Below are 13,347 nucleotides of genomic sequence, written 5' to 3'. Positions count from 1 at the left end.
CTAGCAAGGACCCAATACTCAGCAGAATAGCAGCATGGGTCCAAGGGGGGTGGCCCAATGAAAACCCAGACCCCAAATTTACGCCGTACTACAGAAGGAAGGTTGAAATGTCATCACACCATGGGTGTCTACTGTGGGGAAACAGGGTGGTGGTGCCAGAGGAACAGAGGGACACAGTCATCACAGAATTACATGAGGGGCACCCAGGGATTGTTCGCATGAAAGCACTAGCCAGAAGCCACATATGGTGGCCGGGGTTAGACAAGGCAATTGAGGACAGGGTAGCAGGGTGTTACCAGTGCCAGAAGTCTAGACCGGAGCAGACACACAAACCAGTACACAGGTGGGAGGCGGCTCACAACCCCTGGTCCCGCATACACATAGACTATGCAGGGCCCTTCCAAGGCCAGATCTTCTTAGTAGTGGTAGATAGTTATTCCCGGTGGTTGGAGGTAGTGTCTGTAAAAAGTATGACATCCGCCAAGACAATACAGGTCTTGCGGGGAATCTTTGCCACCCATGGGTTACCGGACGTACTGGTCTCTGACAATGGCCCTCAATTCACATCTAATGAATTTCAGGATTTCCTCAAGGCCAACTGGATTAGACACGCAACGTCGGCCCCCTTCCATCCCTCCTCCAACGGATTGGCCGAGAGGAACGTCAGGACTACCAAGGAAGCATTGAAGAGAATCATTCTGGGAGACTGGCACCAGAGACTTGCCCAGTTCTTGTTGGCTCAACACACAACGCCATGCACTGCAACGGGAAAAAGCCCAGCGGAAATGAGGTGGGGCAGAAGGTTGTCAACGAAATTAGACAGACTCCACCCTGATAGGCTGGCCGTTGAAACGGAACAGGACAGCTCAACCAGGTCACTGAACATTGGGGATTTGGTGTGGGCCAGGAACTATGGGCAAGGGGAAAAGTGGACACAAGGGGTAGTCATTGACAAAGTGGGGCCACTATCCTATATCATAGAGGGGGAAGGGGAACAACAGATCCGGAGGCACATTGATCAGCTAAGGAAAAGGTCCCCTGAGTTCACCCCGGCGGCGACTGGCGGGAATCACCTAACACATGACAACGACAATAGACTTGACCGGCGAGTCAACTCACCAACAGGCGGGGGCCCAGGGACACAACCAAGCGAGTCTGAACCACCACCTCAGGGGACCACTGAACCACAATCAACGGCCACTATAGTAACACAACAACCAGAAGAACCACAGCCAGCAATAGTTCCTCAACTGGTTGCAAGACCTGACAGGGAAGTGAGCAACAAACCGGACAGTTCACCCAGGAGATACCCTGCCAGGGTTCATAGGCCACCTACACACCTAAAGGACTATATTAGATAATAATTCTCATCTGGGGGGGAAGGGGTGTTGTATATGTAGATTAGCAGGGGAGTGGTTTTCCACCGGCGGGAAATCCACGACCCTGGGTTGGGTGTTGTTTCTTTGGCGGGAGATCCCGGGCCGGGGGTTGGCTAGCGTCCAGCGGCTGCTGGACATATATATACAGCTACCCGGACTGGACAGTTCAGTTCGCTCCACGTGTAACCAATAAACATCACTGTTGCAACTGCCTCGCTGTGTGTCGTCGATCCGAACACAACACTATGAATATGCTCCTACTCTGTGGATCTTCTTTATAATATAGGGGCTGTTATTTGGGGGACTGAGGGTGGCTGCCTTCAGGGTAGTGTAGGGGTGGAGCCTTAGGGTCATTGGAGGGCAGTTTGCTGGAACATTTACTAATAAAGGACTCTCTAGAGGCCTGCCTTGCCTTGGCCACCCAGGTGATAACACACTGAAGGGGTGAGGGATAGTTCTCAAACAAGCAGAATTTGAATTAAATAATCACTCTATTTGTTCTGGACAAACATCTTTGCAATATATGATTGAGCTAGTTGTTCCTACACCAATAGAGCACCTTAAGGTGCAGAAAATTCAGCCATATGGCAAGCTACCCCTTCAAGCAACATCTGAGAGTGCAAGGGCAGATCTTGTAATGCCAGAAGGGGAAGTGGTGCCAGCTGGAGGGCAGGCAACAGTACCTCTAGGCATAGGGATCACAGTTCCCCATGGCATTTATGGGCAAATTGCACTTAGATCTTGTTTAGCCCTTAAAGGAATACAAGTGTTAGGAGGGGTGATGGGTGCTAATTATCAAGGGCAAGTAAAGATGCTGCTGATGCACAATATTAGTATACTATAGAGCGCAACTAATTGGTAAAAACTTTACCAATTGTCTAGGAAGTAGCAGATCCAAGCCAGCTTACAAACAGAATGGACAAGGGTTTGGACCAACAGATAAATGACCTCTTTCCAGGACAAAAGTTCTGGGTAATGTAGTCAACCAAATCAAACTGGAGAGAGTTTAAGTATATGGCTAGGAGCTATTTGTTGAGTTTTGCTGGCCAATAGTACTTCTCCAATATGTTTGGTTGTATCCAAGTTAAAACATAAAAAATAATATATTCATATTTCTGCAGTTAATATATCTTGGAAAAAGCATCTGTGAAAACACCTACTTGAAAATTATACTATGACGAGCCAAATTGATTTTATTTTTAAAACATAGCCAGCAGAGGGAGCTCACAAACCTGATGTGGAGATCATGTGAGGGTAATAGTCCAATGTGGGTGGGAAAGCTCTTGGGAGCTTGTAGCCCTAACTCAAGGACCATGTGAGAAACCTACTTTAGTACACGCTACTGACAAAATGGCCAGATGTGGCAGGATTATGGATAGCCCATAATGTGGAACCATCACTTGGAAGAGAAATTGAGCAGAGAACCTCATCAGATATAGGATTGAATTATCCATGGCAATATCTTGGGTCCAATGAATGATCCTTTATTGTCAAAGTACAACCATGTATACATTGAGATTGGCTGAGCCTCCCCTCGTGCCCCTACCACCACAACTCACAGTGACAACAAACCCACCATCTTGTTACACCATGTGAGCTAATTCCATACAACATTCCTGGCCTCACAAGTCAATCATACATAAAGTTATTTCCCATTCAAGAGCCTGACAGCCCATGGATAGAAGTTGTTCTTCAGCCTGTTGGTATGGCTGGCTATACCCTTGTATCTTCTACTCGATGGTAGGAGAGTAAAGAGGTACCAACCAGGGTGTGAGTTGTCTCTGAGAATTTTCCTCACTCTTCCAAGGCAGCGAGCCCTGGCAATGTCATCCAGTGGTGTCAGGGGACAGCCCACGATGTTTTGTGCTGTGCTCACCACTCTCTGTAATACTTTCCTATCCGCAGCTGTCAGGCCAGCATACCAAACCACAATGCAATGCGAGAGGATGCTCTCTATAGTAGACCAGTAAAAGAAGGTCATTAGCCATTGTTCTACCCTGTTCTTCTGCAAGACCCTGAGAAAGTGGAGTCTCTGTTGGCCTTTCTGGCCACCTGGGTTGTATTGACTTTCCAGGTAAGATCTTCACAGAGGTAGACTCCCAGCAATTTAAAGGAGGAAACTGAAGTATCTCGGACAATGACCAGAGAGACGGCAGGCTGGGGTTCAATCGATTTATTCGCTTCAGCTCCGGACAGCTGACAAGCGGAGAAACATGTCCTTTTATAGTGAACTGTCAACACTAACAATGAATCAGGAAACCGTATTCTCCCGCCTCGAGGGCAGCGACCAATAGTCAGTCGGTAGCTTTGACAGCTCCCGGGCGATTGCGCTTGCGCGGCTTAGCCGGGGAATCCGTCAGCTGGCTGGCTTGCCGGCTGAAGGAAGGCATGTATCGGGAGCCGGCATTCTGACAGCTCACGGCTGTCAGCCAGGCTGGCTCTTGCACCTGCGCAGCCTTTTGACAGCTGTCACTGTCAGCGGCTGCTGTCGGTTGTGCGCGTGTGCGGTTTCTTCCGGCAGCCTTTTGACAGCTGTCATCTGTCAACGGCTGCCGTGTGAGAGATTCCCTGGTTCTTCTTGGGCCGGGAGATTGTTCATAGTATGTAACACCCCTCTCCCCCCCTTGATTTGAACTTTTTAACAATAAACATAGAAGTATTTTTTAACAATAAACATAGAAGTATTTAAACACAATTGTTGATCGTCGGCGTGCTTCCGGCCCATTCGAAGTCCGCGAGGTAGGCGGGAGGCCATTTAGTCCTGCTGGAGCGGCGGAGGATGGGGCCCTCTTCTGCCGCTGGCGTGTCCTCTGGGGGATGGTGGAGGTGGGGATTGTAAGTTCGGGGATGTTTGCGGCACTCCGGGGTTGTCGCCACTGGGTGGTTCAGCATCTCCAGGCAGTGGTCTCAGGGGGAGGTTTTGAAGTGACCTGGGTTGGAGCTGGTCGGTGTGTCTGTGGAGGGTGAGTCCCCTGCCGATGTCTATGGTGTAGGACAAGGGCCCTGTTTGCTCCAGGATGACACCCTGGGTCCATTTAGTCTTTCCCCCATAGTCCCTGGCCCAGACATTTTGTCCTTGGGCGAATGTTCTGGGTGGGGGCTTGTTGGCTTCTTCGGCCGCCGGTCTGTTGGGGTGAAGTCTGTCATGTCTTGTCACCAGCCAACAGCCCCAGCGCAGTTCGGCGGGGGATTTCCCGGTGGTAGAGCAGGGCATGGAGTGGTGAGCTAGGAGAAACTGGGCTAGGCGGCGGTGCCAGTCTCCTGCGATGATCTTTCAGAGGGCATATTTGGTGGCCCTCACCATGACCTCTGCAAACCCGTTGGACGAAGGGTGGAAGGGGGCCGACGTGGTGTGCCTAATACAGTTGTTCCTTGTAAAGAACTGAAATTCACGAGAGGTAAATTGAGGCCCATTGTTGGAAATTAGTACGTCGGGGAGGCCGTGTGTTGCGAAAACTCCCCTGAGAGCCTGAATGGTGGCAGCTGCTGTTGTACTGGAAACCGGGAGAACCTCCAACCACTTTGAATAGCTATCCACAATAATGAGGAAAATCTGTCCCTGGAAGCCAGCAAAGTCAATGTGGACGTGGGACCAAGGATTTCGGGTGGTTTCCCATTTGTGAATAGGGGCCTGGGGCTGTACTGGTCTGGACTGCTGGCATAGGTAACAGCCAGCTACGTGAGTTTCGATGTCCTTGTCAATTGTCGGCCACCAAACGTAACTTCGTGCCAAGGCTTTCATTTTTACGATGCCAGGGTGCCCTTCGTGTAATGGGTGTAGGACTTTGGGTCTGTGTATAGGCAGCACTATCACTCTGCAGCCCCAGAGTATACAGCCTAAGTGAGAGGTTAGCTCATGCCGTCTAGTAAAATATGGTTGGAAATTGGGGCCAGGGCTAACGGACTGCCACCCGGAGGTTACCCATGCTAGAACTCTGCTGAGGGTTTTGTCCTTGCCGGTGGTGGCAGCGATGTCCTTTGCTGTCAAGGGGCACTCTAGGAGTTCTTGAATGGCTAAGATGTGGCCCGCTGGGGCTGGGTCTGGGTCTACTTGGGGCAGGGAGAGCCTGCTTAGGCCGTCTGCATGGCACATTTCCCTGCCCGGTTTGTGAATTAATTGGTAGGAATAAGCTGAGAGGAATGTAGTCCACCGCAGCATTCGAGGGGACAATATTTGGGAAGTTTGACGGTTCCAGGTGAATAGCCCTAGTAAAGGCTTATGATCCATGAAAATAGTGAATGGCCTGCCATAAATATAATCGTGGAATTGTTTTATGCCCGCCACGATGGCCAGTGCCTCTTTGTCGATCTGGGCATAGTTCCTTTCAGCTTTGGAGAGGGTCCTTGAATAGTAAGCAACGGGCGTTTGTTTCCCGTCGCTTAAAAGGTGGCTCAGGACCGCTCCAATCCCGTATGGGGATGCATCGCACGCTATGCAAAGGGGTTTATCTTTCTTGTAGTGGGAAATGGTTGTGTTGCTTGACAGCATCTGTTTTAGTTTTTTGAAACTGTCGTCGTGGACTGCTGTCCACTGCCATGATGCCCCTTTGTCTAGTAGCCTATGGAGGGGTTCTGCTATCGTTGCCTTCCTGGGTAAGAAAGCGTGATAGAAATTTAAGAGCCCCAGGAATTCTTGGAGCTCTGTTCTGTTCTTAGGGGTTGGGGCCGCCTTGATGGCTAGGATTTTTGAAATCGTGGGGTGGATTCCTTGGGAGTCTATTCTATAGCCCAAGAACTCAGTGGAGGGGACTCCAATGGAGCATTTTTCCCGTTTGAGTTTTAATCCTGCTCTGCGGAATCTGGTTAGCACTTCGTGCAGTCTGGCTGCTAAAGTGCTTTCAGAATCCCCTGCGATGAGGACGTCATCGAAGTAGGGGCAGACCCCTGGGATTCCCTTCAGGGTTCTTTCCATGACTTCCTGGAAAATGCCAGGAGCCACTGAAATTCCAAATTGGAGGCAGGTCACCCTGAAAGCCCCTCGGTGTGTGACGATAGTTTGGGCATCAGCTGTTTCCCTACTGACAGGGAGCTGCAGGAACGCGTGCACCAGATCGAGTTTTGCGAAAATGGAGCCTGAACCAATTTCTGACAGGACGTCTTTGACTGCGGGGACCGGGTAAGCGTGGGGGTTCAATGCGCGGTTGAGGGTCACTTTGTAATCCATGCAGATCCTCACGTCCCCATTTGGCTTGACTGGTGTGACTATAGGGGTCTCCCATGTCCCGCTGTCAGTGGGTTCCAGGACCCCTAGGGTGACTAAGCGGTCTAGTTCCCTGTCAATCTTTTGTTTTAGTGCAAAGGGGACCCTTCTGGCTTTGATTCTAATGGGACCGACCTTGGGTTTGAGTTTGAGATCTATGGGGGGGGCTGTGTACCTGCCTAATGTCCCATCGAAAACATCACGAAAGTTTTGCAGACGTTTTCCAGGGTCTGGGACTGGATGCGGTTCGTCCCTTCTAGGCGGATGCCCAGAGCCTCGAACCAGTCCAGGCCGATGAGGCTGGTTCTGGGTCCCTCCGCGATCTGAGCTAGGAGGTTTCCTTGAAATTTTTTGAATTCTACTTTTAACTTAGCCTGTCCCTTTAAGGTAATGGAAGTGCCCTGAAAGTCAGCTAGTAAGATTTTTGAAGGCTGTAGGGGAATGCGGCGTTTGCACTTAGAACTGATTTTTTGGAGAGTGTCCCAGGATAGGATAGAGATGGAGGACCCTGAGTCAACTTCCATCTCGCATGGAACCCCCTGGATCTTAACCCAGATCTTAATCTTGGCCTGTACGTGATGGGTGGCACAGGGCTTCTGGCTGGAGAGAATGGATAGTACGGTCTTTTGGGGAGGGCGGGAAAACTTAGTCCTACCTGACGGAATTTCCTCAAGTTCGTGGAGGGTCTCTTGGTTTTGGCTGCGGCACGCGGAGCGGATTTGCCCGGTCTTCCTGCATCCATGGCACTTTGCATTTCTGAATCTGCAAGTGGCTCTGGCGTGGCCCCCACCGCAGCTGGCGCACCTGGCCCTGATGCCTGCAGGGATGGTTTTTTGGCCGGCGCCCCCTGGCTTGGATGGTCTGCGGCTTCCCTCGCGGCCGGCGGCCATTCGGTTGAAACGGGGAATGATCGCGTCCACGCTGGAATCAACCTCTGGGGGCTCGAAGACTGCCTCCCTGGCTTGATGGACAGATCCGCTGGGGCTGTCGCCGAACGCCGAGGAGTCTTTGCGATGGCTATCTTCGTATGCCATGATCTCCAGGGTGAGTTCTGCGAGATCCATCGTGGGCTTGGCCACCAGCTTCTGCTGAAGCCGTTCATTCTGGAGCCCGGCGATGATCTGGTCTCTGATGCGGTCCTCCAGATCTGGGAATTGGCACCTGCGGGCGGCGTGATGGACCCCTGCGATGAATGCGGTGGACGGCTTACCCGGTTGCTGTCGTCTGCGGGCGAAGTGGAGTCGCCAGTACAATTCTGACCACCTGGGCATAAAGTGCTTGCTGAGGCGTTCAGTCAGCTCTGCATAGGGTATCGTGCCGACCGGGTCCGGGCTGCAGAGTCCTACGGCGATGTCGTAGACGGCCGGTCCACTGAGGCAGAGTAGTGCCGCGGCTTTGTGGCGATCCTCCATGATTTTGTTCACAACGAGATACCCCTCGACCTGCCCCCAGTGCGACTCCCATCCCTCGGGGTGTCGGACGTCGAACTCTCTGATGTGTCCGAGGTTGGCCATAGTCTGGGTCTGCGGTACCGTTCGAGCAATTAGAAGGGTTGTCCTTGCCCTCCGCCAGTGACTTCAGCAGTGACTTGAGCGGCTGGAGGGATGGAGCTCCTTCTAGTCGTGACTTAGCTCAGTGACTAGCTCTGTTGTACTGGTATCCCATCCTCATCGCCAGTGAAGTATCTCGGACAATGACCAGAGAGACGGCAGGCTGGGGTTCAATCGATTTATTCGCTTCAGCTCCGGACAGCTGACAAGCGGAGAAACATGTCCTTTTATAGTGAACTGTCAACACTAACAACGAATCAGGAAACCGTATTCTCCCGCCTCGAGGGCAGCGACCAATAGTCAGTCGGTAGCTTTGACAGCTCCCGGGCGATTGTGCTTGCGCGGCTTAGCCGGGGAATCCGTCAGCTGGCTGGCTTGCCGGCTGAGGGGAGGCGTGTATCGGGAGCCAGCATTCTGACAGCTCGCGGCTGTCAGCCGGGCTGGCTCTTGCGCCTGTGCAGCCTTTTGACAGCTGTCACTGTCAGCGGCTGCTGTCGGTTGTGCGCATGCGCGGTTTCTTCCGGCAGCCTTTTGACAGCTGTCATCTGTCAACGGCTGCCGTGTGAGAGATTCCCTGGTTCTTCTTGGGCCGGGAGATTGTTCATAGTATGTCAGTATGTAACAGAAACTCTCTCCACACAGCCCCTCCCTTGATGTAAAGCAGGACAGGTTCCTCTCTGTTCTTCCGGAAGTCTAGCACCATCTCCTTTGTCTTGCCAATTTTCAGGTGCAAATTGTTTGCTAGACACCGTGAGGATACTTTTTGTACCTCCCCCCTATATGCTGTTTCATCTCGACCTGTAATAAGACCCACTATGGTGGTATCATCTGCGAACTTAATGATCACAGTAGATGGGTCGGATGATAACAATCGTATGTGTACAGTGAGTACAGGTAGGGGCTAAGCACGCAGCCCTGTGGTGAGCCTGTGCAAAGCTTCAGGGGTGGTGGATAAAACAGACCCAACCCTCACTGTTTGTAGCTGGTCCCTCAGGATGTCTTTAACCCAATCGCAGATGGAGGGGGAAAAATCAAGTCAGTCAGCTTTTCAAGAAGGATGCTTGGCAGAATGGTGTTGAATGCCGAGCTATAATCAATGAAAAGCATCCTGACATAGCTTCCAGGATTCTCTAGATAGCTTGCTACAGAGTGTAGAGCAGTAACTATGGCATTGTCTGTTGACCTGTTCCCCCTGTAGGCAAATTGATGTCTATCGATGTCCGGTGGGAGGCATATCCTAAGATGCTACAGAACCAGTCTTTCGAAGCATTTCATCACTACAGACGTTGCAACAGTTCTGTAGTCATTCAGGCACTCAACTGCTGTTTTCTTCGGGACTGGGACAATGGTAGCTGCTTTCAAGCATGATGGTACACAGGCCATTTGCAAGGAGATGTTAAAGATCCTTGTCAGGACCCCTGCTAATTGATTGGCACAGTTCTTAACTACTATCCCCAGCACCCCATCTGGACCTGCAGCTTTACTGGGATTCACAGCCATCAGTACAGCTTTTACTTAATGTGCACACAGGGTGAGTGACTGAGAATCAGAAGGTCGGCCAGCAGAGGCTACGGTGTCTGGTCTTTTCACCTCATAGTGAGCGAAGAAGATATTCAGCTCCTCTGCCAATGAGGCATCGGTATTAACTGTGTTCCTCGTATTGCCCTTGTGGTTGGTTAGGTGCTGCAGTCCCAGCCACACTTGCTTCGGACTGTTGTCTGCTAGGTGTTCTCCACCTTATGTTTATATTGTTGTTTCGCCATCCTAATGCCTCTTCTGAGATTTGCCCTGGCCTCTCTGTATTTGTCCCTGTCCCCTGCTTTAAAGGTAGAATCCCGGGCTCTCAGGAGTGTTCGTACCTCTGCAGTCATCCAGGGTTTGCAATTCCTGCAAACTCTAATGTACTTTTCTGTTGTCACGCTGTCAGTGCATGCTTTGATATAAGAAAGTACGGCATCTGTATATACGTTCAGGTCTTGATCTTCGAATACACTCCAGTCAGTGGTTTCAAAGCAATCCTGCAACTGACTGACAGCACCCGCTGGCCAGGTTTTAACCCTTTTCGTGACTTCTGAGTTCTTTTCCTGAGAGGAACATACTTCAGGCGCAACAGGAGTGAGAGATGGTTGGATGTACCCAGGTGGGGGAGGGGTAATGCTCTGTATGCCTGTTTCAGATTAGAGTACACACGGTCTAGAGTGTTCTTCCCTCTTGTGGAAAATTGCACATACTGCCCAAATGATGCATTTCCTCTTTTATTATTCTTATACTGTCCTTATTGTGCCTGACCCCATATTATTTATATATATTTTTCTGTATGCCTAATTGCTGCAGGGAAATGAATGATTCTTTGGATGTTTCCAAGCGTGCACTGCCAGCAAATTGTCATGAAAGTACATACAACTACTTTGTCCTTGTGTGAACAACCAATCCTTTCACAGAAACAATGACTCCCAAATATCTAAGGCAAATGCAAGAATATAACTGGAAAATGAACTTGGATGATATCAAGTCAGAAATTCTATTTTTCTGTTCCTAGCAACCAAAGTAATTTCATATTAAAGTGGTCTATTAAATAGGAATTGCAGGATATTACTAGGCACTACCACAGTGAAGGAAGATAGTACATGTAACCATACATACAATTCTTTTATATTAATTTAATTATAGCTCATCAAAATACATGCTACATATCCTTCTACAATTATTTGATTAAGAGAATGACCTCATTTAGTAATGGAAGCCTCACAAAAACATTAAATGTTATATACAGTATAACTACCTATAACATATGTTTATTTGAATCTGATTGTAATATGCGGGCAATACCTATAATTTTTGGAAACAAACCAGATACACATAATCTCTCACAGAGGCAATATTAGGTGGAATTGGTACTGGCACAGGGTTTATTAATTCGATAAATATAGTAGCTTTAAAAAAATAAGCTAACATTTTAAAATTATCATATTAAGGTGATGATTATATTGCAGATTGTCAGGCATGAATAGCCAGCTCCACATATAAAAAGTTCAATTAGCTAGTTTATTGGTCATATCTGTTTCATAGGAATTTCCCACGCTTGCGGTTTCTACCTAGACCAGGGGTAGGCAACCTGGGCTCTTTTATGACTCATGGACTTCAACTCCCAGAATTCCTGAGTCAGCTATGCTCACTCAGGAATTCTGGGAGTTGAAGTCCATGAGTCATAAAAGAGCCCAGGTTTCCTAGCCCAAACTAGATAAGGTCTGACAGCATTAAAGGGTGACCTTGCCTTCTTGTGCCAATGTAAAAATTCCAGACTAATTCCCCACTCGATTCCTACCCCTGGCTTGGCCAGTCTATTTTCAACAGTGAAAAAAATATTGCAAGAAACAAATGTACTTCATCAAAATATAGAAGTAATACCAGAGTATATCAGTTAAATTTATTGTACTACCAGTGTAACAAATCAAGGATAAGGTATGTTTTCTATGATGGCAAAAAAAATTCTGTGATGACTTTATTGCAGATAGGAAACATTATGAAATTAGAAGATGGCATTCAAAGTTGTCCTAATGGAGAAATTGTTAAGTGGAAAACATAATTATTGATATTGATATAAATTGGAAATGGATTAGAATAACCTGATGTGAAAAAAATATCCAATGTTAAAATTTTCAGTAATAGTTATAATTAAAGAAGCAATTATAGTTGCCCATGCATATCTTCCAATCCTGATTTAATTGCTAATTATTACAAAGCCAGTGGTGGGATTCAAATATGTGAACAACCGGTTCTCTGTGTGGATGCTGCTTCCGGAAGTCCATTCTGGGCCTGGGCAACAAAAAATTAGCTACCGGTTCTGCTGAACTGGTGCAAACTGGCTGAATCCCACCACTGGCTTTGTAAAGTTAATTCTGAATTGCAAAAAAGGTTGTTTATGAAGCGATTGTGCAATATAGGTTTGCTTTCTGATGTCAGTGTTTAACTATAAACAGTCTGGATAGAGTTCAAACCCTTCAAAGAAAAATTCCCCATGCATCTTTCCATAATCAACAGATAAAAAGCCAGCTTCTAAATTTCAGAAGTGTCATTTTCCTTCTGCTCTGTTCAGTGCTTCATTTCTGAAAGAGATATTCAATAATCAGCCAGAAAGAACCGTAAAGGTAATTCTTAAATATATCTTCCTAGCATTAGGACAGATTATAGTAGTTTATTAGAAAAGGTTTGATTAAGACGTTAAATTAATAATTTTAAGCTTTATTTGAAAGTAGTTATGTGATATTTTACTATTAACAGGTATAGCACATACATTATTTCATTTTTTAAAACCAGTCATGTTGATGCAACGATCAGAAAATTCATACATTTGTTTAGGATTAAACCAGTTTGATTTCATATATTAACCAGAATGTTAAACTGATCAGTGCTATTAAAATGTATGATTAAAGAGACATGCATATAATCATCTAATAAAATCATTAGAATATTAACTGGCTATGTACAACTATATTTGTAATTACTATAAACTAGGAATCAGAAGGAGCCTATTAGCATCTCACAAAAGTTTATGCCTTCTAATAAAAAGTTTTAATCTGGAAAGATGTTATCAGACGCCTGATTTTTTACTATCCCAGACTAACATTGTTCTCATACAATGTAAACAAGGAGTATTTATCCACTAATTTAGTGTAACAGAGTTCCTTTCCAGCAACAGGTCTGAAAAGGAATGGTTGCTAAGTGAACACATGATAGAAAGAAAGAGAGAGAAAATTCTCTTATACAGCTATATCAAGACTTATTCATTTATATTTCACATTTCTGAACTGGGGATTCTGGTTGATGTACAATAAAGCATCAAAATATAAAACAGTATAGAAAAATTAAAATGTTAAAGTTAAATGGTACAATTATTTATTTATTTTAAATTATAACATTTTTCAAGAATAATTGCACCCTGTTAAAATAATTTGACAAAGGCAAAGGGAGGTCTTTCTTTGTTTTTTCTTGAAAACATTTGTTGGATGAGAAGCAAAATGTTTTCAAAGAAAAAAACTAAGGAACTCCATTTGCCTTTTGAACAGCACCTTTGGGACAACCATCATGATTTAGAAATTCCATGGACATTACACTAAGAAAATAAACACTGGGTTTTCTAAATTACATGATCTCCTAGAACATTTTTAACATCAGTCTCCACTAAATTCTGCAGAACACTTTAAAATTCCTCTTTCCA

General features: G+C 47.0%; 1 protein-coding gene across 1 annotated transcript in view; it reads left to right on the top strand.

The window, feature by feature from the left end:
- LOC308672421 (sulfotransferase 1C2-like) overlaps positions 1–13,347 on the top strand; it is a 358,778-nt gene that overhangs the window by 44,309 nt on the left and 301,122 nt on the right. The window lies entirely within an intron of this gene.

The sequence above is a fragment of the Vipera berus genome (genome assembly GCF_964194415.1).
Source record: "Vipera berus genome assembly, chromosome: 1".
NCBI classification, from domain to species: domain Eukaryota; kingdom Metazoa; phylum Chordata; class Lepidosauria; order Squamata; family Viperidae; genus Vipera; species Vipera berus.
The sequence above is the reverse complement of the archived record's forward strand: the minus strand, read 5'-3'. Positions and strand labels throughout refer to the sequence as shown.